This window comes from Callithrix jacchus, chromosome 7 (assembly GCF_049354715.1).
Source record: "Callithrix jacchus isolate 240 chromosome 7, calJac240_pri, whole genome shotgun sequence".
NCBI lineage: Eukaryota > Metazoa > Chordata > Mammalia > Primates > Cebidae > Callithrix > Callithrix jacchus.
In genome coordinates, this window is record NC_133508.1 from 71,291,122 (window position 1) to 71,318,867 (window position 27,746).

General features: G+C 49.0%; 1 long non-coding RNA gene across 1 annotated transcript; it reads right to left on the reverse strand.

Moving 5' to 3' along the window:
• Nucleotides 1-7,046: 7,046 nt before the first annotated feature.
• LOC118155402 (uncharacterized) lies at nucleotides 7,047-14,940 on the reverse strand. The gene is made up of 3 exons (XR_004745882.3): nucleotides 14,503-14,940; nucleotides 10,861-11,669; nucleotides 7,047-7,309 (listed from the first exon to the last, which is right to left on the reverse strand). It is a non-coding gene; the product is annotated as an uncharacterized LOC118155402 (long non-coding RNA).
• Nucleotides 14,941-27,746: the final 12,806 nt, after the last annotated feature.

Consider the following 27,746-nt stretch of genomic DNA (forward strand, 5'->3'; position numbering starts at 1 on the left):
GCCAGTAAATGGCAAAAACAGAAGTCAGACCCAGGCTCCAGATTCCATGTGCTTAGCCATTAAGCTGTCCTACTCCACAGTGATTAGACACTACTTCTACTAAAATAATAAAGTCATTTTTCTTATTTAAAAAAGACTGGGGCCGGGCCTGGTGGCTCACACCTGTAATCTCAGGACTTTGGGAGGCCAAGGTGAGCAGATCACAGGAAAAGAGATTGAGACCATCCTCGCAACATGGTGAAACCTCGTCTCTACTAAAAATACAAAAATTAGCTGGGCGTGGTGGTATGTGCCTGTAATCCCAGCTACTTGGGAGGCTAAGGCAGGAGAATTGTTTGAACATGGGAGGCGGAGATTGCAGTGAGCCAAGATCGTGCTGCTGCACTCTAGCCTGGCAACAGAGCAAGACTCCTTCTCAAAAAAAAGAAAATACTGGGTGTGGTGGCTCACACCTGTGATCCCAGCACTTTGGGAGGCCAAGGCAGATGGATCATTTGAGGCCAGGAGTTTGAGACCAGCCTGGCCAACATGGCAAAACCCCATCTCTACTAAAAATACAAAAATCAACCAGATGTGGTGACACAACCTGTAATTCCAGCTACCAGGGAGGCTGAGATGGGAGAATCACTTGAACCCAGGAGACGGAGGTTGCAGTCATCCAAGATCACATCACTGCACTCCAGCCTGGGTGACAGGGTGAGACTCAGCTTCAAACAAACAAAAAAAGCAGTCACCAACTTGGCCTTTAGGTGCCTTAAGTTTCCAGAAGACACATCCCCAGGTCTTTCTTGAGGACTTTCCTGCCCCCTTACCAGCTGGGTGTATAGACAAAATTCCTACAGGGTAAGTTCAAGGGACATAACAAGATCTGATCCTTCCCCATGGTGGAAGAGATGTTTAGGAGACCCAGATTGTAGACGTATCCCTTGGTGGGGTGACGGGTCCATCCTGCAAGTCTACGGCTGTCCAAAGGTAAAGAAAGAGACCCCTAGAACCTTCAGTCCCAAGCCTCAGGCACAGCCTATGCCCAATTCAAAGCCAGAAAAATGTGTTATGATAAATATCTGTTTCAGATGAGACCCAAATGGCTAGCAAGTGAGATCAGTGGAGAGGTGGTATCAACGGATACAGAGGTCTGAGAGCCAGTGCTCAATCCATGTGCATATCCTTGGACGTAGATGGCACATCTGCAAGAGGGATGAGGCAGCCCCACCAGGAGCTGGTGCCATGAAGGGCCAATGGAGTCTCTGGGGAAAACTCATCGAAGGGAAGGGAAAACTGAGGTCCAAACTCAGTTCAAAGATGAGGGTAGAGGAGGTTCTGGCACAGCTCCGATGTCTCACTCAGTGCTCCAGCACAATCCCAGCCACCTCAGCCCTGAGATCTGGCACAAAGTGGCCTCCAGCTCCTCACCTTTATGACTTGAAGTTTGAGGAGCTGTTTCTCTCCTACCTCCATGGGTCTCTGCAAGTAGCTGAGCTGGCAGCAGCCCCTCAGGCCCTCAGCACACACTGTGACCAGCAGGAGTTGCAGCCCCTTCTGTCTGAGGGACACAGCTGACACTCTAAGCTTTAATAGGAACAGGAAACATCACCACAGCAACTTGGAGTATAATGAAAAGAAAGTGGTGGACACTCATCATTGACAAAGGTGCACAGGAGGGTTCCCAGAAGGTGCCCGGGACAGCTTGGAAAGGGATTTATGGTATCAGGGTTTGCCTTGAGCAGGTAGAGGTCAAGTGGCTCAGGGAGTGTGTGTAGTGTGAGAAACAAAGGCCAAGTACAAATCCTCAATCAGACAATAAAGAAAGAGGGTATGCAAAAAGAGACTGGGTCTGCAACCCTTTGTGTCCTGGTCCTGCCCTAGCGAGGAGAGGGCTTAATTTCTTCCCACCTCCTTGTTTCCATTACCACTACAGCCTCTACCCCTCCTCTTTCTCTACACTCAAAGAGCCTCTCCCCAGCTTGCTTTCCATCCATGTCCCCATCCACCCACACTGTTTTGGAACCCACTTCTGTGTCCTCCTTCCTCTGAAGAGTCGAAGAATCAGGTGGGACTGCCAGGCTGGAGGCAGAAGGGATCCTACTCTGGAAACTTTCTTTTCAAATCAGAGCAAAGAACAAATGGCTCTGCAATCCACTGAGATCAGCCTTGGGTTGGAAATTTAAAATGCATTAAGATTGAGAGACCTAGAAACATGACATAACATGCTCTGCAAGCTGCTGCCTCTGTGACTTGCAGTCACAGGAGCTTCAAAGGGCACAGGCAGGCACACTCATGGCCCTCAGATGGGCACACACCCCCATACACACCCATCCCTGGAAATCCTCCTTCCATGCCTGTGCACATATGTGCATGCATTCTCCCCATAGACAGACGTACACAGACCTGTGCATATGATCCCCCACATAGATGTGCATACACAGACCCTACACACACACTCATGCCTCATGTAGGAGGAAAAATGCAACCCCATACAGCTCCACCCTCCTGCATGAATATACACACCTGCATCCACACACATACACCAATTTGCACACGGTCACCCCACACACATGCACATGCACACACCTTCACCCTGCACACACACAGATGCATACACACAAACCTCATTTATACACATCTCACAGCGATAAACCAGGCCTGGGCTCACCCTGAAGCCTAGACAGACATTCTCACCTCACGCACAGACACAAACAGAGGTACACACTCACACACACTGACCCCTCCCACACCTGCATGGATGTGTGCAGACATTCCCATATAGTCATGCAAAATACAGACCTTCATGTGCAAACACACTCACCCCACCCCAAATGTATGCGCTGACTTTACCCAAAGCAAAAATGTGTACAAACATCAGTGGATACTCACCCACACAGACTGTGCTCACATTCTCAGCCCACAGAGACACAACATAATCAAATAAACACTCAGATTCCCTCTGACTTCAACAGCCATCTGGATGACCATCCAACTGCCTGGATTCTTGATTTTTTTTTTTTTGTTCTTCACTTTCTCTTCTCTGAAAATGGTTCCACGATTTGCCCCGTGGCTTGGGCCAAAAACCTGAGCATCTTTTTCACCCTCCACAGCCAGGCTATCTGCCATATCTGCCTTGAAAGTATGCCTTGAATTCAGTCAGTTCCCTCATCTCCAAAGCCATCACTCCACTCTGTGCCCCCATCTCCCCAACCCTGGGCCATTGCTACGGCCCCTCCCTGATGTCCTTGCTTTCACTGTTACCACCTACAATCTGTGGCAGTCAGAGCAAGAGACCTTTCTGTGGCATCAATTGCACTTTAAATAAGTGCAGGCTCCTTACCCAAGCCTACAAGCCTACGTGATCAGACCCTGCTCCCCTCATGCCCTGACCTCATCTCCTGCATCCCCTCCCCTCACCCACAACACTCTCACCCACTGGTCTCCTCGCACTGTCTCGGGCATACCCACTCCTTCCTACTCAGGGCCTCTCTCCCACTGTTCCCTCTGCCCCTGACTCTTCCTATGGCCCACACTCATCTTCTAGGTCTCTGCTGAAATGTCACCTCCTCAGAGAGGCCTCCTCTGATTACTCAATCTAAATAGGATACTCTCTACTACTCTCATCCACTTGATCTTGTTTCCTGCATAGCACTTATCACCATCAGCATTTCTTTGTTTATTGTCTGTCTTTTCCTCTAAATTTGTACTATCCAATAGCATAGCCACTGGCCTGGTGTGATTATTTAAATTTAAATCAACTAAAGTTGAATAAAAATTTAATTTAAAAAATTTAAAATTCAGTACCTGTCACACTAACCACGTTTCAAATGTTCAGTAACCACATGTGGCCAGTGGCTACTCCACTGAACACCGTGAGTTATTTCCATCAGCCCAGAAAGTTCTCTTGGCCAGTGCTGCCACAGACTGTAGCTTAGAGAGGGCAGGACAAGGCCTCTTCTACTCACTAATGTGTACTCTGTGCCTGCACATGGTAGGAGTTCAGGAAATCATAAGTGAATGAACCCCCCCATGTACCCACAGTCAGTAATGGAGATACGCCCTTCCCTGTATTGAAGGCCTCATTCAAATGCTACTTCTTTCTTGAAGTCTTCTTGTCTTCCTTCCTTTCCCTTTTCTTCCAGTCACAATGCTTATACCTCCATAACAGACAAGTACAAGAGGCCACAAAAAGGTCTCTTGTTCTGAGTGCCACAGATTTTAGGTGGCAAAAGTGAGCCACAGACCTCAGTTCACTGCAGGCACTTTTGCCCGACACTGGCTGTGAGATAGAGAGGCAGGAGGAAGTGTTTCAGGCCATCTCTCCCCCACCAACCATCTCTTGGGGTGGCAGGGGGACTACATTAAAAGCACAAGCCCTGGACACAGCCAACTCCACATTCACACTCCAGCTCTGCCTCTTACTAGTTGTGACTTTGGGCAGATTGCTGAGCCTCTCTGAGCCTAATTTTCTCCTCTATAAAATGCACACAGTAATGCACACTTCATAGAACTGCTCTGAGAGTAAAAGAAGTAACCTATGTCCAAGATGTTATGGGGTGTTCCCTTTGAGGGTGTTGCCTACCTGGCAGAAGCAGGACTTACTGACATTCTACAGGCCATATACAGGATCTGGTGAGGAAACCTCAGTTAGTTGGCAAATGATTCCAAAGCTGTCTGGAATTCCATAGAGGCGGCTGCTCCAGGTCACTGCCCCATGGCCTCATGATTAACTAGGCTCTGATTCTGACCCAGTGGCTTCAGCTCTGGAGCAAAACAATCCATCATTGTATTTCTGTAATTCATTAAAATGACACTAAAATGCTAATATTTTCTTAAATACAAGCTATGATCACCACTGAACCCACACAGGGTCCTCAAATGTTGCTTCATCTGAGATGGGCCAGCATAAATGACTAAGCTTTCTTCATCTTTTGAAAGTCTCTCCAGGTATAATGATGGCAGACAAGGTCCTGGCCAAAATAAATGATCAGAGAGGAAGGAGCAGGGCCCATGAGGAAGGAGCTTGTATTAATTCAGTCCGTTTTCACACTGCTGATAAAGACATACCCAGTCTGGTGTGGTGGTTCACGCCTGTAATCCCAGCACTTTGGGAGGTTGAAGTGGGCAGATCATGAAGTCAGGAGACTCAGACCATCCTGGCTAACATGGTGAAACCCCATCTCTTCTAAAATAATACAAAAAATTAGCCAGATGTGGTAGCACATGCCTGTCATCCCAGCTACTAGGGAGGCTGAGGCAGGAGAATCACTTGAACCCAGGAGGCAGAGGTTGCAGTGAGGCAAGGTCATGCCACTGCACTCCAGCCTGGATGACAGAGCAAGACTCCATCTCAAAAAAAAAAAATACAAATAAAATTAAAAAATAAAAAAGACATACCCAAGACCGGGCAATTTACAGAAGAAAGACTTACAGTTCCACATGGCTGGGGAGGCCTCACAATCATAGCAGAAGGTGAAAGGCACATCTCACATGGTGGCAGACAAGAGAAGAGAGCTTGTTCAGGGAAACTTCACTTGTTAAAACCATCAGATCTCATGAGACGTATTCACTATCACGAGAACAGCACAGGAAAGACCTGCCCTCGTGATTCAGTTACCTCCCACCAGGTCCCTCCAACAAAACATGGGAATTCAAAATGAGATTTCAGTGGGGACACAGCCAAATCATAACAGAGCTGGCTGAGGAGGAATAAGAAAGATGAGATCAGAGAGAATTTAGCTATCAAGCAAAATCCAGCATCATGCAGTGGTGGACTCATGGGATCTGATGCCAAACTGCCTGGGTCCAGCCTGGCTCTGCTCATCACCGTGAGACCTTGAACAAATTGCCTGGGTCCAGTCCAGCTCCACTCATCACTGTGAGACCTTGAACAAGTTGCTTATCCTCTCTGTGCTTTTGTCTGTGAAGCAGGGTTAATGATAATACCTACTTCAATGGGTTCTTTTGAAGAGTAAATTCCTTCATATATATGAAGTGCTTAGAAAGGTACCCAGCACATGCTAAGCTCTTTTTTTTCACTTTTTCTTTCTTTTTTTTTTTGAAACAGAGTCTCACTCTCACTGTCGCCCAGGCTGGAGTGCAGTGATGCAATCTCAGCCCGCTGCAACCTCTGCCTCCCAGGTTCAAGCAATTCTCCTGCCTCAGCCTCCTGAGTAGCTGGGATTACAGGTGTGCACCACCATGCCCAGCTAATTTTATATTTTTAGCAGAGGTGGGGTTTCACCAAGTTGGCCAGGCTGGTCTTGAACTCCTGACCTCAAGTGATCTGCCCACCTCAGCCTCCCAAAGTTCTGGGATTACAGGCGTGAGTCACTGTGCTCAGCCACATGTGAAGTTTTAATGCAGGTTGGTTAAGTTAACTGGCAAAGAGAGTGGAGAAGGCTAAGGACTGGGTCTGGGAATCTCCCTATACCTTTTCCACTTTCTTCTGTCCTAAGTCCCCCAGCTAAACTTTCTTCCCATTTTCTTCCAAGTCTTCCCCACCACCTGATCCTAGGTAGATTCCATCAGAGACCCAAAGTGGCTCTAAAGGGAGCACAAGGGGCTGAAACAGGAGAAAGACATTCAGCTCTGCATCTTCACTATCACTTACGAGTGAGGGAAGTAACATCACACTACGAGGGCTTGGAAGGGTCTCAAGAGGGCCAGGAGGTGCTTAGCATGCCTTCTGCATGAATACACCTTTGTTTAATTGGAAATCTTAGTGCAGCGTATAACTCTCTGAGTAGGCTTCAGACAGCTGTGATTCAGATTTTTCTAAAATACTGAAAAAATGCTGGTACAACAAAAAGTGCCTACATTTCAGTGCTTAACAACACTACAGTGTACCAGAACACCAGAACATTAAACATGAAGAAGTCTTAGAATCCCCTTATCACTCCCAGAGTTGAGAGTTGAGAGCTGTTGGGAAGAGGAACCACGGGTCTTTCCACTGAGGCGGACCCTTGATGTTGTAGAGCCTGGGGACAGGGGGGTGGGGTGGTGGGATGGAAGAGAAAGAAGAAGGTAGAGAAAAAGAGAATAAATCATCTGAAAGAACAGACGGGGTGTCAGGCCTGCAGTAGGCAGAATCACGGCCCCCACCAAAGATGTTCCCATTTTAAATTGGAATTTGTGAATGTTACCTTGTAAGGCAAGAGACTTTGTAGATGTGATGGAGCTAAGGCTCTTCAGATGGGGAGATGATACTGGATTCTCTGAGTGGCCTGAGCGGGAGGCAGGAGGACCATACTCAGAGGAGATGTGATGATCGAATCAGAGGTCAGAGTGATGCCAAACCACAATCCAAGGACTGTGGAAGCCTCTAGAAGACAGAAAAGGCAAGAAAACAGATGATCTCCCAGAGCCTCCAAAACGAACACAAACTGTGGCCCATTTTTTTTTAGACTTTTGACCTCTAGAACTGTAGGATAATAAAGTTGTTATTATTTTAAATCAAATGTTTGTGGCAATTGGTTACAGCAGTAGGAATCTAGTACAGGATCCATAACAGACACGAGGGCAATTAACTCGACAAATACTTCTTGAAGGTTGGCTATAAGCCAGGCACTGCTCTGGGCGTGGAGAAAAGAGCAGTGAAAAAGGAGACAAATCCCTCTTTCCTGGAGCTTTCATTCTACTGGAAAGAGACAGGTAGTACATGAGTTAAATAGGATAATTTCAAATCGTTAAAAGTACATGAAAAAGCCAGGCACAGTGGCCTCATAATTCGGTAGCTGTTTTTATTATTGCATTTGAGGGGCAATGGCACACCCAGGTGGAGAGTTTCAACAGTCCCCTGGACTTTCAGCCCGGCTATCTCAGGAGAGGTTCAACTGCCATTTTACTGAACACCTACTATGTGCCAGATACTGTACTGGGCTCTCTCACATTGGCTAGCTTCTCTCAGCTTCCAAATGGTGGAGCTCTTAAGAATGTGGGGCCTCAGATTCCAATATGAATAATTTATACCAGGCACCTAACAGGCTGCATGATTCGGCCCACGATGTGTCACTGACACAAGTAGGAAGGATCAGAGCTGTCTGTCACCCCAGCTGTTTCTATAATTTATATCATAGGAGGCACTTCCTATGTGCTGGGCACCACTCTAAACATTCCACATGCATTATCTCATTATATCCTCAAAAGACCCTGGAGAAATGGGTTCTGTTGTCATTCCAAACTATAGCCGGGAGCACTGAGGCCCAGCCAGGCAGGTCTGGAATTTGAACCCAGACAGGTGGACTCCAGGGACCACTACCCTGCACTGCCCCATTCCCAGAACTTGAAGTCTTTATATCTGAGGAGGCCCAGCAGCCTTCCCTTGACGCAGGCCTCTTTGGAGAGAGGGGAACGGACAGAGGCCGCCCCTGGTTGCAGGCAGCGTGATGCCAGGGAAAGAGAGCCGGCTTGGGAGCCAGGGAGACACGAGGTGAAGGCCTGGCTCTACCTTTCTACCCATAACTGAGCTGCAGACCTTAGGAAAGAACTTCAGATTCACTGAGCCTCCACTTCCTTTTGAACAGAGATCCTCATTCATTCATTCAACAAATATTTACCGAGAGCCTTTCATATGCCACAAGTGAGACACACGCTGTCTTCATGAATGTGATATTCTAGCTAGGAAGACAGACTAGAAAACAAGTGACCGGATAAATAAAATAGCTGTGAGCCATGCTGAGCACCATGCAGGGAAGTAGCCAGGGGCTGTCGGGGGAAAGGTGGGGGGAGGGCCTATTGTGGATAATAAGAGTGGTCACCTGGAGGGGGTGAGGGAGCCGGCCACGCAGAGAAGAGCAAGCATTCTGGGCAGACAGAAGAGTGTGTGCAAGAACTCCAAGAAGTTTGGGGACCAAGGGAGTCCAGCATGGCTGCGAATAGTGAAGAGACCATATGCGATCCTAGTCCCTCTTCCCGGCTTGTCATTAGCATGAGAGGGCTGCATGCAAGGCCTGACATGTATTAGATACTTAATAAACATGAGATCTCTTCCTCTCTCCCCCAGGCTGGGTGCCATGGGTCCAGAAAGAGGTTCCTTCCCTTGGGTGGGGGGGCAACACTCCTCACCATCTTCGGCTATGAAACCCTAACCACTCCTCAGGGTCCCCAAGCTCCAAGCCTCTCTTGCCACCATCCAAGCACACACTTTCTCCCTTTGTCTAATTATTCCTAATTGGAAGAAAAAATGTTTGGCAGATCAACTGGCATCTCCTCAGCTCTGGTGTCCTAGCAACCCAGATCTCAAGGGGTGACACCAGAGAGGAGGCGCCTGCCGCCTCCACACTGCACAGAGCTCCAGGGAAGGGCAGGCACGACAGCTACGCCCCCAGACTGGCGTCTCCTCTCTCCTTGGCCCCTCAGTGCTGCACCCCGTGTGTGCGCGCACTCGCACATGCACACACACACGTTCCACAGAGGCCACCAGCGCTTGACCTGCCTGAAACATAACCTCAGCGTTTCTGGAAAGCAGAAGGTGTCTCAGAAATAGATTCCTAATTTTCCAGCCACCTGCTCGGCTGAAAGATATTCTGGAGTTTATAATTACTTTTCAAGCACTTAACTAGAGTCTAGTTTCTAGGGCAACTTGATGCATCTCCTAATGTTCTCCTAATGTTTATGGGGAAACTCACCCTCCTGCTCAGCCAAGGTGGCAGGAGAGTGGCCCAGCCAGGTCCCAGGGAAGGGCACTGCCTCCTGGATTTGGGCTTTGTAAGGATGGCAATACTGCCCTGGCAGGGTTTGAGGAAGGAGTCAGTGAGATCATGCTGGCAGAGCTCCTGGACAGGACCTGGGAAGTCTGAGAAGTTCTCAGAGAATATTTAGCAGTGGTTCTAATGAAAACAGGTGGCATGGGCCAAGTGTAGTGGCTCACACCTGTAATCCCAGCACTTTGGGAGGCTGAGGCAGATGGATCACCTGAGATCGGGAGTTCGAGATCTGGCCAACATGGTGAAACCCCATCTCTACTAAAAGTATGAAAATTAGCTGGCACGGTGGTGGGCATCTGTAATCCCAGCTGCTCGGGAGGCTGAGGGAAGAGAGTTGCTTGAACCTAGGAGGTGGAGGTTGCAGTGAGCTGAGATTGTGCCACTGCACTCCAGCCTGGGTGACAGAGCGAGACTCAGTCTCAAAAAAGTAAAAGAAGAAGAAAAAAAAAAGAAAACAGGCAGCATGGCCTTCACCTTCTGAGAGCATGCCATTTCAGGGACCAGGCCTCGGAGGTAGAACCTCCCTCAGTTGCCCTCTAACAGGTAGCTCAAGCTTGGTGGCAAGACCAGTGTTCAAATCCCAGTCACACTATCTTCTGGCTGTGTGACAATGGGTAGGTTACTCACCATCTCTATGCCTCAGTCTCCCCACCTGGGAAGTAGAGATGACGATGGTGCCTACCTCATAGGGCTGTTAAGCTTGAAAGAGTCAATTCATGTAAACAACTAGCACAGTACCCAGCTCATAACAAGAGTGCCGAGTAAACATTCTATTAGTTATTATCAAATAACAGAACAGCTACCCCTGTTCTCTGAGTACTCGATAACAGTAATGGAAGTTATAATTACTGTATATTTATGCTACTTCTCAAGTACTGTTGAAAATAAAGACATAAATACCTATTTATTTACATATATTTCTTTGTGTGTATATATACACACACAGTAACTTCTATTTGTATTTTTATCTCATCCTTTTAAATGTATACTTTATATATGTCTCATAATGTATATGTTTATAAATAAACATACATATATTGATGGGCCTTACTCAAGAAAATTTCAAGGACAGGGGAACACAATCCAGAAAAGGTAGGAAAGAGGGAGTAAATACAAGTTATTTCAAGTAGAAGAGGCCCTAGGGATCCTTCAGCCAATCCCCACTCACATTTTACACATGGAGACACCGAGGGCTGGGAAGCAGGTGACACAACCCAGAGTCACACCAGCAACAATGAACCAAAGCTCTGAAAAGTCCACAGAAGGCTTGAGAAGCTGACACCATAGAACTTCCGGGAGGTGAGCATCTGCTCCATGGGTGGAGCAGTCAGAAGTGCTTCCTGGAGGAGGTGGCAGGACCTGACCTTTGAGCAGAAGAGCAAGAAGTCCCACATGGGTCAAACCTAGGCCAGAAAAGAGGACCCACTGCTTCTGAAGTCGCCACCACCCAGGGCTCCCAGGGTCTTCATATGGAGTGAATCCTCCCACCAGGGAGGATTTACAATTCACTGGCAAATGACCTGAAAACTGAGGGGTACAAGTTGTCCCCAGCACACCCTAGAGCTCCCCCTGGCTACTTGCTGCTCACACACTGTGAATCTCCACCCGCCTCTCTTCCCTCCAGTCAGCTGGTCTGTGGCTGGTCAGTCTACCACTCTCTTTCCTGAGGTCATTCTCTGAGCTGGGGTGAGGGGCCGGGAAGATGTCACTGTCTCTGTCCCTTAGGTGTCTCCTCCCTGGATGGACTGGGGTCCTTGTCTCTCCCCAGCTCTGCTGATATGCGTCTGGGTCTCTCGCCTCCTTGGTGCCTCCTCCGACTACACCGTGTCTGTGGGTTGCTTGACTGTTCGCCATTCCTCTGAGCCTGCTGCTCTCTAGCTCTGGGTATGTGTTGATGGAGCTGGTATGTGGCTGACTTCTCCGCAGGCCTCTACGTCAGTGGTTCTCAAAGTGCAGTCCAAGGGGCCACAGTGTCACCTGGGAATTCATCAGAAGAGCGAGTTCCCAACCCCACCCTAGACCTACCAAATCAGATGCCCTGGGGTTGGGGGCCTGGCAATCTGTATTTCAACAACACTCCCCACCTGGCCGCCCCAACCTCCAGGGGCTTCTTGTGAAGTTCAAGTTCAAGTTTAAGCACCAAGTAAATGTCTTTCTAGACCTGCCTTGTGGGGAGGGAGGCATGTTCCTTGCTCTCAGCCTGGCCTGTCTGCCCCTGTGTCATTCTCCTCGTAGGTCCGCATCTGTCTGTCACCCCCGAGGCCACTGGACAGAAAGCAGCTGCATCCCAGTGAGCACACTTGGCTCTCGCCCTTCCCATGATGGCTGGGACCCAGACAAAGAGCAAACAAGCCAAGCAGAGGAGAAAAGCCCAGTGAGAGGCACAAAAGCAGCTTGTGGACTGACTGCGGAGCCTGGGCCAGGCTGCTGTGGATTAATTGGGAAACATGAACCACTTCCTCTGCTGGAGACGATCATGAGGCTGTAGTTTCGATCACCTATGCAGGGATTCTCCCCACCAGCGGCATGCAGAACCACCCGGGGCTCTTTTCAAGCATCCTGGATGCTGGGGATGCACTCCCAGAGATTCTGCTTCAGGTGGCTTGAGCTGAAGCCCAGACACCAGTATTTTTTAAAACAGTACCCAGGTGATTTGAACACGCAGAGAACAAACTCCTAATGGAACCATCACAACCTCCTTCAAGAGGGCGATCAGGATTCCCCTTGTGCCAGTGGAGCAAATGAGGCTCAGGGAGGAAAAGGACTTGACGAAAGTCCCATCACGAAAACAGCAGAGCTGGGATTTGAACCCAGATCTACCAGGCTCCAGGCCCGCATCTTTCAAGCCACATGGAGCTATGCATTTTGCACATAATAGTGTCATTCTCCTTGGCTCTCTCGCTGCTGGTCTCCCGATGACACCCCCACACACACCTACTTCCTCACCTCCCCCGGACTCCCCAGCCCTGATGCCTCCAGCCAGGGACACTCAGCCCCTTGGAAGTAGCTGACCTGTTACAGCACCCTGTCCTGGGAGTAAACCCTCTCACTCTTCCAAAAGAATTTCTGTTATTTCGTTACCAAGAAGGTTTTCTTCCTGATACCCCCTAGAAAGCCTCACTGCAACCCCGCTCCTCCATAAAAACACTCTCCCCCTCCAGGGCCCTGCCTCCAGAGTCTGGCCAGACGTCTTCTCCTTTTATAAAGTGGGCGTTTGCTTTCTCTCCAAGTGCAGTCAGCGCCCAGCTCTGCAGCCAGATGCCAACAACAGTGCAATTGACTAACAGCAGTTTCTCAGCCTCTCCCATGGAGGTGCCCTAACCCACAGGAGTGACCTCATCCCTGCAGGAGCCTGCACTGCAGGCCAGTCTGGCCCCTCTTAAGCTCAAAATGTCTTTGAAGCCTCATGTTTTCTCTTTAAAAGTCAAGTGAACTTTTCGTTGTACTCCATAATGTGTCAGAGTTTGTTTCAATATAAGAATAATGCCTATTGGTTGAATTTTGATAAGGAACATGTATTACTTTTGTAATGTAAAATATTTGGTTAATAAGTAAATAGAACGTTTCTAATTCCAAGTAAAACTGATGATCCAGAGAGATGCCAGGTTTACTCTGTGGCTTTATGAATTCCCAACACATAGGCCATCCTCAGGGGCATCCATAATGCATTCATTCTTTCTTGCTTTCACCTATTCAACAAATATTTTTAGAGTGCCTGCAGTATCCCAGGCCTGGGGCTACAGCCTGGGACTATAATGGTGAGGAAAACAGACATGCTCCCTGTCTCCAGGGAGCTTCCAGTCTATTCAGGGGGGTCAAGATGTTACACACACACACTCTCCAAACTATAATAAGTTATAATAAATGCACTGCAGGAAAAGCAAAAGACGTTCTGAGTAAGAATAATGGATGCACTGAAATTGTTTCCAAGGAAGTGACATTTAAACGGAGACATAAAGATGACTAGGAGTTGGCCAGGTAGCAGGGAGCAGTGAGCAAATGCTGCAGGAGCCAGGAACAGACGGTAGGAAGTGGGAGAAGGGCACAAGCCCAAACCTTCATGGAGGCTCAGGGATGAGTCCTTCACCATCTACAGCAAGAGTTTAGAGGAGCGGTCCCCCTTCCTGAGTCCTGAGTTTAGAGGAGTGGTCCCCCTTCCTGATCCCTGGAAGGCAGCCAGGCCCTCTGCTAGACCCAGCCCAACTGTAGTCTCTGGGCACAAGGCCACCAGTGATCACACAGCCAGCTTCCAGCTCAGTACCAACCTGGAGGACCTGGAGGGCCTAGAGCCAGGTCAGGTGAAGGCCAGCAGGCAGTAAGTAGGAAGGCTGCTGAGGCCTGTGGATTCAGCGGCAAGTGGGAAAGTGTAGGACAGCAGTCAACTCCAGATCAGGGCCCAGCCCAGGCCAATCCTCTAGGGCTTCCTCACCCTGTCCCTGATGTCTGCTGACAGCCCTTGACTCCTCCACAGTCAAGACCAATGCCTCACTGTGTGCTCAGCTGTGGGTCCCTGGCCCCTGCTCCTGACTCACTTTCTAGCAAGCCAGTTCATCTGGGGGGGCGGGGGGCGGTGCTGCTCCCCTCCTTCCTGCTGTCACCCCACCAAGGGAATCCTGGCCTGGAACCCATGCCTATCTGGGTTGGGCCCTGTGTCCTGAACCCTCCACCACCACTGCAATAATGTGCTTGTTCTGGGGTTCAGCACTGCCCCCTTGCACTCAGCCCAGCTCTCCCCGTGTCCCAGCACGGGCCTCTGGCACCCGCCATCCGCCTCCTTGCCTCACTTGTTCTTCTCAGACTCCTCTCCCACCTGGGCCACTGAAGCAGCTCCTTGTCTGAACTGTCTGCTTCCCTGTAGCCACAGGTACGTTTCTGAAAAACACAAATCAGACACTTTAGTGAACTTTCCGTGGCCCTTAGGATAAAGTCCACCTCCTTCACTGAAATCGACAAGTTCCAGGTCCCCACCCGACTCCGACATCTCTGCTTTCATCTTCCGGGAAGATTTGTAGAGTGGGAAAGGATACTAGGAGAAGGCTCAGGGGAGAGTGGAAGGAAGAATTCAGAAGCAGAAGCACAGACTGAAACACCCCAAACGTGTGGCCTCCACCCCACCCAGCAGCTTCTGCCCCTGCAGGAGCAGGAGCTGGTCGCTGGCCGCAGAGAACGGCTCCGAGGGCGGAGGCTGCAGGAGCCAGGGCGCTGCCGTCAAGCATGGGCCTCTGCTGCCCCCCAGCGGCTAAATGGAGCAGCACGGGCAGGTGAGCTGGTCTTGCAGCAACCAGCAGCCAAGTGTGTCTCCCCAGGACTCAGCAATCCCCTAACACCCCGGCAAGTGAGCAAAGTCCACAGTGAAGGGTGTGGTCAAAAGCAAGGTCCTCTGTCAGCGGTAAGCATCAGTATCCAGCCTAATGAGTCCCGAACACACTCCTGTTAGGCATCTGCCACAATGCATTGTAATTTTTCTGTTCCTACATCTGGAGCAGCTAGATCCCACCAGGTCCTATAATCTGGAGTCCCTGCTCACAAGGTAATCCCATGCCATCTGGTCATCCAGCCTCTCCAGGCCTCTTACTCCCTCCTGCTCCCCCTCCTCTTCCCTACGAGACCTTCCCAATCCCCTTGGAAACCATTCCAGAACAACAAACCCCAAAGCGGAGAGCTTCAGCCTCTCCACACACTCCCCTTCCACCCCCTGTTTAGAGTGACTGCAGGTTCCCCCACCACCACCAACATTCATTCAATGATTCATTCCTTCATTCAGCAAATACTGAGAGCCTCATGGGTGCTGGGCTTTGTGCTAGACCCTAGAACAACAGCAGAGAACAGACAAGGTCCCCTCCCACGGAGGAGCTGACCTTCCAGCTGGGCCAGACAATCGGATCAATGAGCAAGGTAATCTCAGACGGCGATAAATTGAGTGATGTGTTAGAGCAGACTTAGGAGGTGGCAACAGGGGTCAAATTAGCTGACCTAGAGAAGGCCTGTCTGAAGCCAAGTATGATGGTTTTTTAATATGTCTGTCCACTGCCTTCAAAAAGTGGAGCCTAATTTCGCTTCCCATTTGTCCCTTACATGTAGGCTGTATTTAACGACTCATAAGAAGAATGTGGCAGAAGTAATGATATTTGATCATTTACGACTTCCAAGATACGGCATAAAAGGATTCCTTCCTACTTCCCCCTCTCACTCTAGGGGAAGCAGTTGTCATATCACAAGGACACTCAAGTCTCCCCATGGAGAAGCCCACAGCGGGGAACTGAGGCCTCCTGCAAGCAACCATGTGACTGCACCATCCTAGACATGGACCCTGCAGCCTCAGCCAAGACTTCAGATGGCTGCAGCCACTAGTCACCCTGAGCCAGAACTGCTTGGCTAAGCCACTCAGGGCCAATTTGCCCACTAAACACAGGAGGCACAGTGCGTTGGGCCCACAATACTTTTAGAACCAGTGAAAATGTTTTTCACTTCTTTTAAAATTAGGAAAAAGGGCCAGGCACAGTGGCTCAAACCTGTAATCCCAGCACTTTGGGAGGCTGAGGCAGGTGAATCACAAGGTCAGGAATTCGAGACCAGCCTGGCCAACATGGTGAAACCCATCTCTGCTAAAAATACAAAAATTAGCCAGGTGTGGTGGCTACTTGGGAGGCTGAGGCAGGAGAATTGCTTGAACCCAGAAGGCAGAGGTTGCAGTGAGCCGAGATTGCTCCATTGCACTCCAGCCTGGGCGATGGGGTGAGACTCTGTCTCAAAAAAAATAAAAATAAAATTAGGAGAAAGAAGGAACTTTTAGGTCAAAGAAAATGTTTTTAATATATAACATTAATATCTTTATACCAACACAGGCATGAAATGTAATTTTTCAAATATTCTTTTAAAAGGGAAGAGGCCAACAAAGGCTAAAGTGCCAAGGTCCCATGAGCGTCATACTATGGCCCCGAAGCTGCGCCAGGGTTCCAGACCCACAGAGCCTTGGAGATAATAAATACTCTTGATTGTAAGGTACTCAATTTGGGGGCGATTCTTATGGCTCTGTGAATATTTTAGGGCAGAGTGCAAGCACTGTAGACAGGGAAGAGCACGTGCAAAGAAGTCACTTTGGCATCCTCCAAATGCACAGAAAAAGAGTTATTTCACCTCTGTAAGCCTTCATCTTCTGACCTGGAAGATGGGCAGATGATCTCATTGGGTGGCTGCTGGGATTAAATGAACCGTATCTGGCACAAAGTAAGCAGTCTGTCCCGTGCCGGTGTCTCCTCTCTCCAGCAGGTGTGGGGTCCCCTGGTGGTTGTGTTCTGGTGGCTAGTGGACTCCGGCAGCTTCCAGCACAGGCTTTTTCATTCTCATTTATCATCATCTGAGTTAATAGCACCGAGGTGGCACTGGCCATGAGCCAGAGATGTTTCTAGGTGCTTTGTAGGTGTGCACGTGTGCAATGTCTTATTGTTTGCTGGGATAATTCAGCCTCCTCCTGGCCTTGCTTTCTATCCCATGTCTTGCCTGGGCCCCAAACCTGAGGCCTGAGCCATCCTAGCACCAGAGCCCTCAGGCTTCTTGTGCCTGTGATCTCCACCAACATCCCCAGCAGCTGGAGGTGGGCGGCCAGGGGCAGGGGTGCAAAGAGACTTCTAGGCAAGATTCTGAGGTGGGAGAAGTAGGTGTTCCACAGACCAGGATGGGAGGAGCTCAGGCTTTGCAGCTGTCCCCACATGATCTGCCTTCCTTTCCTATCACCCACCTGCTCATTTACCCAGATGCAAAAGTCAGAGTCTTTTGTAATCCTAGAAGATTCCTGATTGTGAGGCAAAGTCCCTACTTTCCTCCTAAAAGCCTGTCATTTGCACACACATCTACCTGTGTCCTGCTGAAGTAGGGAAGAGCCCTCCTTCATCACTGTCAAGGCATAAGGGACAAACCAAGGCCATAGCCCAGGAACTCAGAAATGGCAGTTGATGGGGGGAGGAGGGACATTACTTCTCCACCTGCGGGTGTACACACACACATACACACACACACACACACACACACACACCCCTTGAAGCCTGAACTCCCCTCTTACTTAGGAAGTCTTTCACCCCGATTCATGGACAGGTTAGGAGTATGAGGATGAGCAGTCTGGGCTGGCTGGGTGTAGAAGGCATGTCCATCACTCACTGCCCCACTCACTGCCCCTGCCAAGTTGACACACCGCTTTCTATGATGGCAGTGGTAATAATGGCAACAAGCAGTGGCAGCCGGGTGCTTCCTCTGGGCCAGGGTTCTGCATCCATTCACTCACACAGCATCATGTACTCGTACATTCACCCACGTGGCATCATGCAGTCATGCATTCACCCACGTGGCATCATGCAGTCGTGCATTCACTCGCGCGGCATTATGTATTCACTCATTCACTCATACGAAATCATGTATTCAGTCTTCACAGGGGGAAGATAGGACTGCTACCTCTGAGGATGAGTCAAGAACACAGAAAGGTGAAGTCACTTGCCCAGGGTCACACAGGGAGAAAATGGGTTCAAATCTAAGCAATCCAACTGCAAAGCTGGGACTCGTGGCACTGAACCATACTGCCCTGTGTGTCTTGCCCATCCAAGTCACAGAAACCTGGACCCAAGGGCGGCCAGTCCTCAGGAAGAGGAGCTGGGCCAATCAGCCACTCCTTCAGCTAGACTGGGAGCAGTGGGCGCAGGGGCCAGGAGAAGAAGCTGAGCTTCACCATAGGGTAGAGCAGACAGAATAGTCTTGGGGACCAGGTATAAGAGAGGACAGAGCAACCATGCAGAGAAGAGCCAAGCCGAGATGCCCAAGAAGCTGCTGGGAGAGGGGCCAGAGCTCATCTCAGTCCTGCTGGCTGCCAGGACTGGCCCCGTGGCTCCTGAACCTGCTGGCCCACTGGCTCCTGCTCTGGAAGACATGGAAGTCCTGCTGCACCAAGTGTGTCCCCTTCACAGGGAAAGCTTTAAAAGGTCTCCCATCCTGACTATCAGAAGAGCTTTGGTCAGAACATGCTGTGTGACCTTGGGCAAGTTACCTAACCTCTCTGTGCCTCCAAATCCACGAGGAAATGGGATTTGATGAGAATTCAAATTGACGTTGCATATGAAGCAGCTTAGGAGACTCACCAGCACATAACAGATGTGAAGTAAGTTGAAGATCTTTCCGATGCTTCTCCCCACATCCTCAGCCTCCTAGTGAACTGAATCTTGAGTGCACACAGTGTAGACTCAGGCTGGGGCCCTAAGTGAGAGATACTAGCCCAACTGGTTTAACTCAAGTGCCACAGGGCCCTTGTATGCTGGACCTAAATGAGAACACTGCTGTGAGGGCCAGCACCAACAATCTGCACCCCAGGTCCCCTCTGGGGCCCTGACCTCTCCCCTCATGAGCCCCCTTCCCTGCCTTTAACCAACAGCTGGAATCTGCTGTTTCTTGTGGGGTTTTTATAATAAACATTTTGGAAGACTGTAAAAACTATAAAGATAGTATAGATAGCTCCTGTATACCTTCTACCGACATCTCTCATAACCATGGCACATTTATAAAACTAACAGATTAGCACTGGCACAATAATCATACTAACAATATTGTTATAATAACAATAATCAAACTCCAGATGAATCCAGTCCTGGCAGCCAGCTAGAGAGATACATTGCAGGGGGTGCTGGGCAGGGGGGCTAGGGATGCACTGCAGGGGGTGCTGGGTAGGGGGGCTAGGGATGCAGAGGGGCCCTTAGTTCCAACATGGGAGGGAGGGGCCCGGTGCAAGCTGACCTGGAAGGATCCATCACACCTTCTCCCTCTTCCTCCCTCACATCTACAAAAGTCCCTGCTCTTCCCTGAGTCCCACCTTCACTCAGACCAGAAGCAGCTCTGACACAGGGTTTGTGTGATGCAGGCCTGTTTCCAGTGAGCAAGAAGGTTCACCCATGGAGTGGGTTAACAGCATGTTCTCTGGATGCAGACAAACAGTCCAAATCCCAGCTTTCCTGCTGTGTGACTCTGAACAGGTGACTTAACCTCTCTGAGTTTCAATTTCCCTGCTTTTTCCCTCCATCTCTGCTTCAGACCCTGCATCTTGGGCTCTTTCTGTCAGACACAGTCTCTTCCCATGTCTAGTTTCACTCTCCTTAGCCTCTCTCAGCTTTGTTCCCCCCAACCCCAAACCCCTTGGAGTCCCATTAATTTTGAGAGGCTGTCTGTATGGATTGCCGCCTGGCCCAGTCCTGGGGCTTGGAGAGCTGTGTAATTATCCACTTGGAGCTGAGGGGGAGTGATAACCAGTTCTCCCTCCCTTCTTCCCTGCCTGCATCACTATTCCATTTCGCTCAAACATCCCCAGGGAAGCCGATTACAGAGGGACCCGCTGGGTGAGGAGGGCAGGATCCTCATTACCTTGTGGAAGGTCAGAGAGGCTGAATGGGGGGCATCCCACCAACCTCCACCAAGCACTAAGTTGGCCTGGACACCCAGGCCTGGCCCCTTTTGTCTGTCCTGGGCATCACAGCTTAATCTCTGCATCGTTATCTCCAGCCAGGAGCATCCTCCCATGCTCCAGACTTGCTCAGCCAGCTCTCCGCGGACATCTGCCTCCAACTCAATTCTTCCAAACTGGATGCACCATCTCCCACTGCATAGGGGATACCTACTTCCACAACCTCTCTCTCCTCCCCTTTCCTGCCCCCCAGCCCTGATCTCCTGAAGCACCAGCCCACTGAGGCTGTCAAGCAAGACACCTGAACAGCATTTCCGCCCCCTCCTTTTGCCTCATTCCCCTTGGCCACTCGGCCACCAGGTCCCCAAAATATCTCCAGCCACAATCCTCTATTCCTCAGACCACCAGCCCCAGGCTCCAGGTGCTAAAGTGACCTGGGAGTGGACCTCTTCACCTGGACACACTGAGGTCCCTTCAAACTGGCAATGGCCTGGTCTCATAATATCATCTCCCCAGCCTCAAGTTTTCCCGCCTCTACCTGTAGTGCCCCACCCTTCCTAATCACTGATACCAAATATGTCTCCCTCCTCCCTCTCCTCCCACTGATAGCCAGGCAGTCTCCATACCGTGGGAGGGGACTAGACTCTGGAGCCAACAAGAACTGACCGCAGCTCCGTCAATCCCTAACCACGTGGTCTGGAGCAAATCACTGTATCTCTGACTTTCAGTTTTATCATCTATAAAATGGAAATAAGAGTGCCCGCTTCACAAGGCTATTGGGAAGGTCAGTTGACAGCGTCCAGGATGACCATCTTAATGACAGCAAGGGCAGCATACATGAATGAAGGGGGCCTGCTGACTCCAGTATTTAGTGGGGACAGCTGCTTGTCAGCTCCAGCTCTTGATGCTACGGGTAATCTAGACCCCATGTTACAAGATCTTCTGATTTTTCAAGAACTTCCCCCAAAATACCTTTTTATGTGGAACCTCCAGATTTTTATATGTTGTTGGTAATTAATTGAAACTTTTTTTTAGCACCGTGAAGGCCAAACAAAACATTTGCCTCCAGGTCACCAGTGTGCACTCTGATGTATGCGAGAAGTTGGGCCCAGTGAATGCTACATAACAGAGAGTCAATACACATTAATTCCCTTCTCTGCCCTTCTTATTGATTCTCTCAAAAGAAAAAAAGTCTCCCCTAGCCATTCCTCCCATTCACTCCCATCATCTTCATACAGCTTTCACTGGCCAGCAGCCACCAGGCCCTGTGCATCCACACATCCAAGCAGGACTCTGCGCACCTCACCCAAGATGCCCTGCCCTCCCTGGCATCCTCCCTGGCACACTCCCTGGCTCACAGGCAGAACCAAGCTCTTTGCTTGTGTCTGACGCTTCATAGTTGATAGAGCCCTTGCTATGGTCTAAATTGACCCCCAAAATTCATATGTTGGAAACTTCATCCCCAGTGTGTTGGGAGGTAGGGCCTTTGGGGTGGTGTTTAGATAATGGGGGCTCCACCCTTATGAACAGATTAATGTCTTTATAAAATGGCTTGACAGAGGAAGTTAGTTTTTGCCCTTCTGCTTCTGCCACTTGAGGACACGGCACTCCTCCTCTCTGAAGGACACAGTGTTTGATGCCCCATCTTGGAAGCAGAGGCCACATCCTCACCAGATGCCAACACCTTGATCGTGGACTTCCCAGCCTACAGAACTGTGAGAAAATAAATACCTGTTCTCTACAAATCACCCAGTCTGTGGTAGTCTGTTGTAGCAGCATAAAACAGGCTGAGACAGCCCTCTCCCTCTCATTTTCTCATTTCATCCATCCAACAGCCTACAAGCTACTTATTATCACCCCAAACACACAAGTAAGGGAAGCAGGGTCCAGAGAGTACAAGTCAGTCCACAAATACTTGTTAAACACCTACTATGCACCGGCCCTATTAAATGGCAAATTCAAGGTTACATGGAGTACGTCTGGCTGCAAATGACAGATACCTAAGTTAAACAAGCTAAAACGAAAGGATAACGCAGTGGTGTGTGAGCATCCAGGAGAGAAAACATTATTGTTGGGCTCCAGAGACGGATCAAGCCAGGGACTACAGTGCCTTCAGAGCACTCGCTTGCCCATCTTTTGTTTCTGCTTCCCTTTCTGTCTCAGAATCATTGTCTCACTCAGCAAAGCAGCGTTTTCAAACAGCAGGCTGCCAGCAAGTCCGAACCCCACTTCTCACTCTGTCTATCATCAAATGGACACTTTCTCTATCCCATGTTCAAAAGTCCCAGGGAAAGCCCCTTGGTAGATCAGCCTGGGTTAAGTTGTCACATTGGACCAATCAACGGAGCCAGGTGAGTGTGACTGATTAGCTCAGTTGGGGGCCGGTCCCACCCCTGGGCCAATCAACACTCAATGAGAGAAGATGCAGCCGGTTAGAGTGAGGATAGGCGAATTTCCCAGAAAATGAGATTGCTTCCCTGTTCAAACAAGAGATGTCTTAGTTTGGGCTCTCCCAAAAGCCAAGCCTGAGACAGGATTTGCATGCAAGTTGTTTATTTGGGAGGCCATCCCAGGAAACATCAGCATGGGAAAGGGCAGTGAGTCAGAGAAGGGAGGGAAGCTGATGAAGGCTGTTTAATTGAGCGAGTTACCTCCATGGGCAATGGAGCTTAATCCTGCTGGGGACTGCTGGTAAACAGTAGAGAATGGCTTCACAGTTATCTCAATCAAAGGCTGAGGAGGCTGGAGAATTGATACCCCAACTTTTCTCAGCCACTTGTTGAGGACTCTTCCCAGCGGGGCATCAATTCACTAGTACTTCCAGCCTACCCTGTATGCAGGCAGAGGCCCAGAAGCCCACAGACCGCAGGCAGAGCAGCAGGTCCTGGCCATCAGACACTGGTCCTGCCTGCTGTAAATCATTGTGCTGTGCTAGGTCCTCTTAACCACAGAAATGGAGTATGCCAAGAGGATCTGGGGCGGGTACTGATAGCTCCTGCTACAAGTACTGACCACTTGATGGAACGAGATTTAAAATCCAGAGCTGTCTGGTTACTTTCAGTAAGTCATATGTTCCACACACTGGACCGTGATTCAACAGAGATTCTGAGCATCCAGGCAGGAGCCCAATAGGGAGGTGCTTGGCCTTGGAACTCTTGGCCAACAGAGGGAAATGTGGCAGCCAGTGGCCAAAGCTTCAAGAACTTCTCATGAGCCCTCAATACTCTAAAAGGGAGGCCCCAAATGGAACTGAAACAACCTGCCCAGAGACAGCAAAACACTGTGTGATTGAGACCAAGAATTCCATTTTAGTGTGGGCCTGGGATGAGGATACACGGAAGCACTGGGCCCCAGTCTCAGGCATGGTGAGCCCTTCCATGATCTATCTCACAGAGAGCCTCAGAAATCCTAGGGAGAGACCAAGGGGCACATCCCAGGTTCAGCCCCCTCGGACTGAGCTTGGAAGCATGGGCAGAACTGATGGGGTAGGTCTAGAGGCCCAGGAAGGGAGGCACATCATAGTGAATGAGCATGACCATTCATCCCAGGGGAGAAACGAATGTCCACCCAAAAGGTCAGAGAGCAACAGCTCACAGAGCAGAAGAAGAGGAATGTGTGGGGTGTGCCGAGTGTAAATCACCAGGCTTTACATAGATCCTCCCAAGTACTCCTCACAGCAGCACCCCCATCCTTTCCACACTCTAACAAAAGGAAACTAAGGCTCAGAGAGAAAAAAACTAGTTGACCAAGGCCACATAGCTAGGGAGTAGATATGGGGTTTGAGCCCAGGTCTGTGTGGATTCTGCCCATCACACAACCCTTCCTTGTTTTCCAGGTTTGCCTCTTCTCTGTCACGCCCACTTCCACCCTTCCCACCTCCAGCTCCCTCCTGGACTTCCAGCATCCCCCAAGTCCCATCCCTCAGTAAAAGAACAGTCATGAAGCCTCCATTGAAACTGTCCAGGGATGGGAACTCAGGATTCATTTCATTTTCCTGAGAAAGTAAAGCTCCCAGCACAGGCTGAAATTCTGACCCAGGTAAAGGAGTGAGCTATGCGGCTGAAGCCAGCACAGGCCTCGTGGTAGAAACAGATAATCGTAGATGAAGCTTTTCTGGGGGCTGGACCCCACTCCTTCCCTGGAACGGATATAACTGGGTCTGTCCTGGTCCCCTCTAGCACAGAAGCAACTCAAGGACAGGAAATGGATTTGCAGTATTTCCATGTCCTTCCAGTGATGGTGGAGGATGGACTGCTTATTCACCTCTACTCCCATTTTCCTTAGCAGAGCTGAGACAGGCTTGTGCAAAGACTATGGCCAAATAATGAGGGAAAGAAAACAGAAAGCAGCATAAACTCAGTCTCACTCCCAGATATTGGTCCTAGCTGAGAATAACAATAGCTAGCATTTATTGGGTGTTTATTATGTGCCAGGCATGTTTTAGATGTTTATTCATCTAATCCTCACAATAACTCCATGAGGTAGGAACTCCCATGCCCCCAAGTCCCAGATGAGAAAACTGAGGTCCAGAGAGGCTGAGAAATTTGCCTGGACTTGCACAGTCAGTAAGCAGAAGAGCTGGGGTTGGAATTCAGGTAGCTGAGCTCTGGAGCCTGTGCTCTTAACACTGTAACACTTCAACATCCTCATAGCTAAGGATTTGGGAACACTGTTGGCACCTTTACACTTGATAAACAGAATCATTTACTCATCGTCAAATATTCATTAAGCACCTACTATGTGCCAGGTGTTGTGACTGATGGTGGAAACAGATCAGCAAGCATGATTCTCATGGTTCAACCTCTGGGCCTGGTCCTCTTAAGGATTGGCCTTGGAATCCACACATACTCCACAGTGCACACACCTCACAGACACACACCACAGTCAAAGGAGGAAATAAAACACACACACACACACACACACACACACAAAACTCTAAGAATGCAATTGGGATAGAGTCACAAAGGAGAAGCACAGTGCCAAGAGAATGTATAATGGAGAACCAGACCTAGTTTCAGGCAGCAGGGAAAGTCTTTCTGAAAGTGTGGGATTTAAATTGAAGCCCAGAGCTTTCTCCTCTGCCAGCAGTTCTCTGCCTGCTTCCTAAAATGCCAGCACTCTCCAGAGCTCTGCTGGACTCTCTTTTCTCAGTGCACTCTCCACTGCCTACTCCTGTGGCTTCAACCTCCAGCCATTGCTGCCACCTCATGGCCCTGGATAGCTCATGTAGCTCCAACTTAGCACACATAGCACTGAACTCACTAACTCCATACACATCTGTGACGAACCTATGCACCACCTTTCCCACTCACTCCCCTTGCTATGCTTGGAATGTGCCCCCACAGTGTTCTCATGTATTGAAACTTAACCCTCAATGCAACAGTGTTGGGAGGTGGGACTTTAACAGGTAATTGGTTAGTTAGATTAACATCATTACCATGGGAGAGGGTTTGTTATCATGAGAGTGGGTTTATTATCAAAGTGAGTTCGACACCTCTCTCTCTCCCTCTCTCACTCATGTGATGACTTCTGCCATGTTAGGACACAGCAAGAAGGCCCTTGCAAGACACCAGCACCTTGATCTTGGACTTCCCAGTCTCCACAACTATAAGAAAGAAATATCTGTTATTTATAAATTACCATTCTCAACTATTCTGCTATAGCAGCACAAAATGGACTAAGATACCCCCAAACAACCTGTTTTTCCTTCTATAGCCCTTATTTCTATTAGTGGCCCAACCTATCAAATTGTCAAAGCCAGTGACCAGTGAACCATCCTGGGTCAGCCTCCTGCCTCACACCCTACATCCAGTCAGTCCCCCAAAACTGCCACCTGCATTTACCAGCTATTTCCCAAATCCCACCCTCTTGCTTGCCTAAATCATTGCAATAACTTTCATACTGGTCTCACAAGCCCCTCCAGCCTCTTCTCTCAAACAGAGGGAGCTTTCTAAACATACAGTTGATCTTCATTATTTACAGCTTCTGTATTGTGCATTCTCCTGCTCATCATGATGTATTTCTAGTCCAAAATTTACATGTAAGACACTTTCATGGCCATTTATAACATGCACAGAGTGGCAAAAATTGAGTCTCCCAATGCACATGCTCCCAGCTGTGGCTGAATAAGGCAAAATTCTGCCTTCCCCTTTCAGCTCTAATACTATAAACTCATGTTCTATTGGAGGTCTATTGAGTGCCATATTTTTCTCATTTCTTGCTTTTTGCTGGGGTTTTGCTGTTTAAAACGGCCCAGATTATAATGCTGAAGCGCCATCTAGTGTTCCTAAGCACACGAAGGCTATGATAAGCCTTATGGAAAAAAAATTTGTGTTCGACAAGCTTCATTCAGTCATGAGTTATAATGATGTTGGCTTTTAGTTCAATATTAGTGAGTCAGCAATATACATTAAGTAAGGTGTCTTGAGAAACACACATAAAACAGACACCTATACTGATAGTTGATAACCATGTTGTAAACAGAAGCTTGAAGGAACCTAACCTCATATGCCCTCTAGGAAGAATGCTTCCATATTCACTAACTTGGTGTTCATGGTGACTTATAGAATATAATTACCTTGAATAATGAGAATCAAAGGTACCAATGTGACCATGTCTCTTCCTTTCTTAGAACTACCCCCTGCCTCAGCACCATATGAAAGGTAAAAATTTTAAAAAGAAAAGAACTCCCTCATGCCTCCCTCTGTACCCAAGATAAATTCAAACTTCTTAGCATGACACTCCAGGTCCTTCATGGCCTAGAAGGTCTTTGCTGACCTTCCAGGCACCTTGTCATTTGGTGCCCCCACCACCGCCCAGCCCACTCTCTACTGCTCTTCCATTGTCTTTCACAAAGGTCCTCTGCACTCTATGTGCCCACTGCCTCAAAGATCCCTCCTCAGCATCTCTTCTTGGTGAACTCCTATACATCCTTCAAGACCCAGCTTAAATGTTACCTTCTCTCAGTCTCCCTCTGGCAGAACTTAAAACTCCATTGTATGTCTTTTATAGGACTTCTCACTATGTTGTAACTGATCTCTTCATAGGCTCCTCTCTCCTGTACTTGGCAACAGGGTTTTGGAAAGAGCATGAAGCAGTATAGATGTATGTGACTCTCTCTAGGGCATGTGCATTTCTCACATCATTCATTCAATAAATATAAATTGAAGTCTAACGGGACAAGATACCAGGCACCCTTCTAGGCACAAGGGGTAGAACAGTGAATAAAATAAAGCCACTGCTGCATGTGTGTGCATCGCTGTGCCCATAGTGTGGTCTGTGTGTAAGAGTATGCACATGTGAAGCTATGTTGTGTTTGCTTGTGGACACGCGGTGTTTGTGGCTCCTGGATACTTTGTCTATTGAATCTTGACCCCATGTGACCTACTGATACAGGCACCTTGGAAGTTAATTAGGCCAACAGACTGTGTCTGTGCACTAATGAGAAATCAGGCACCCCCATCCACCTTCTCCACCTCTCCTACAGTGCCTGCCTGGCTTGCATTTGGCCATTTAAGCCCAAAAACAACATGCATCCAAATGAGATTTTCTCTAGCGAGTATGTCTCTCTCTCCCTCCCTTCTCCTCTGCCTTCCCTGTATCTTAGAAAGAAAAGGCCTAGG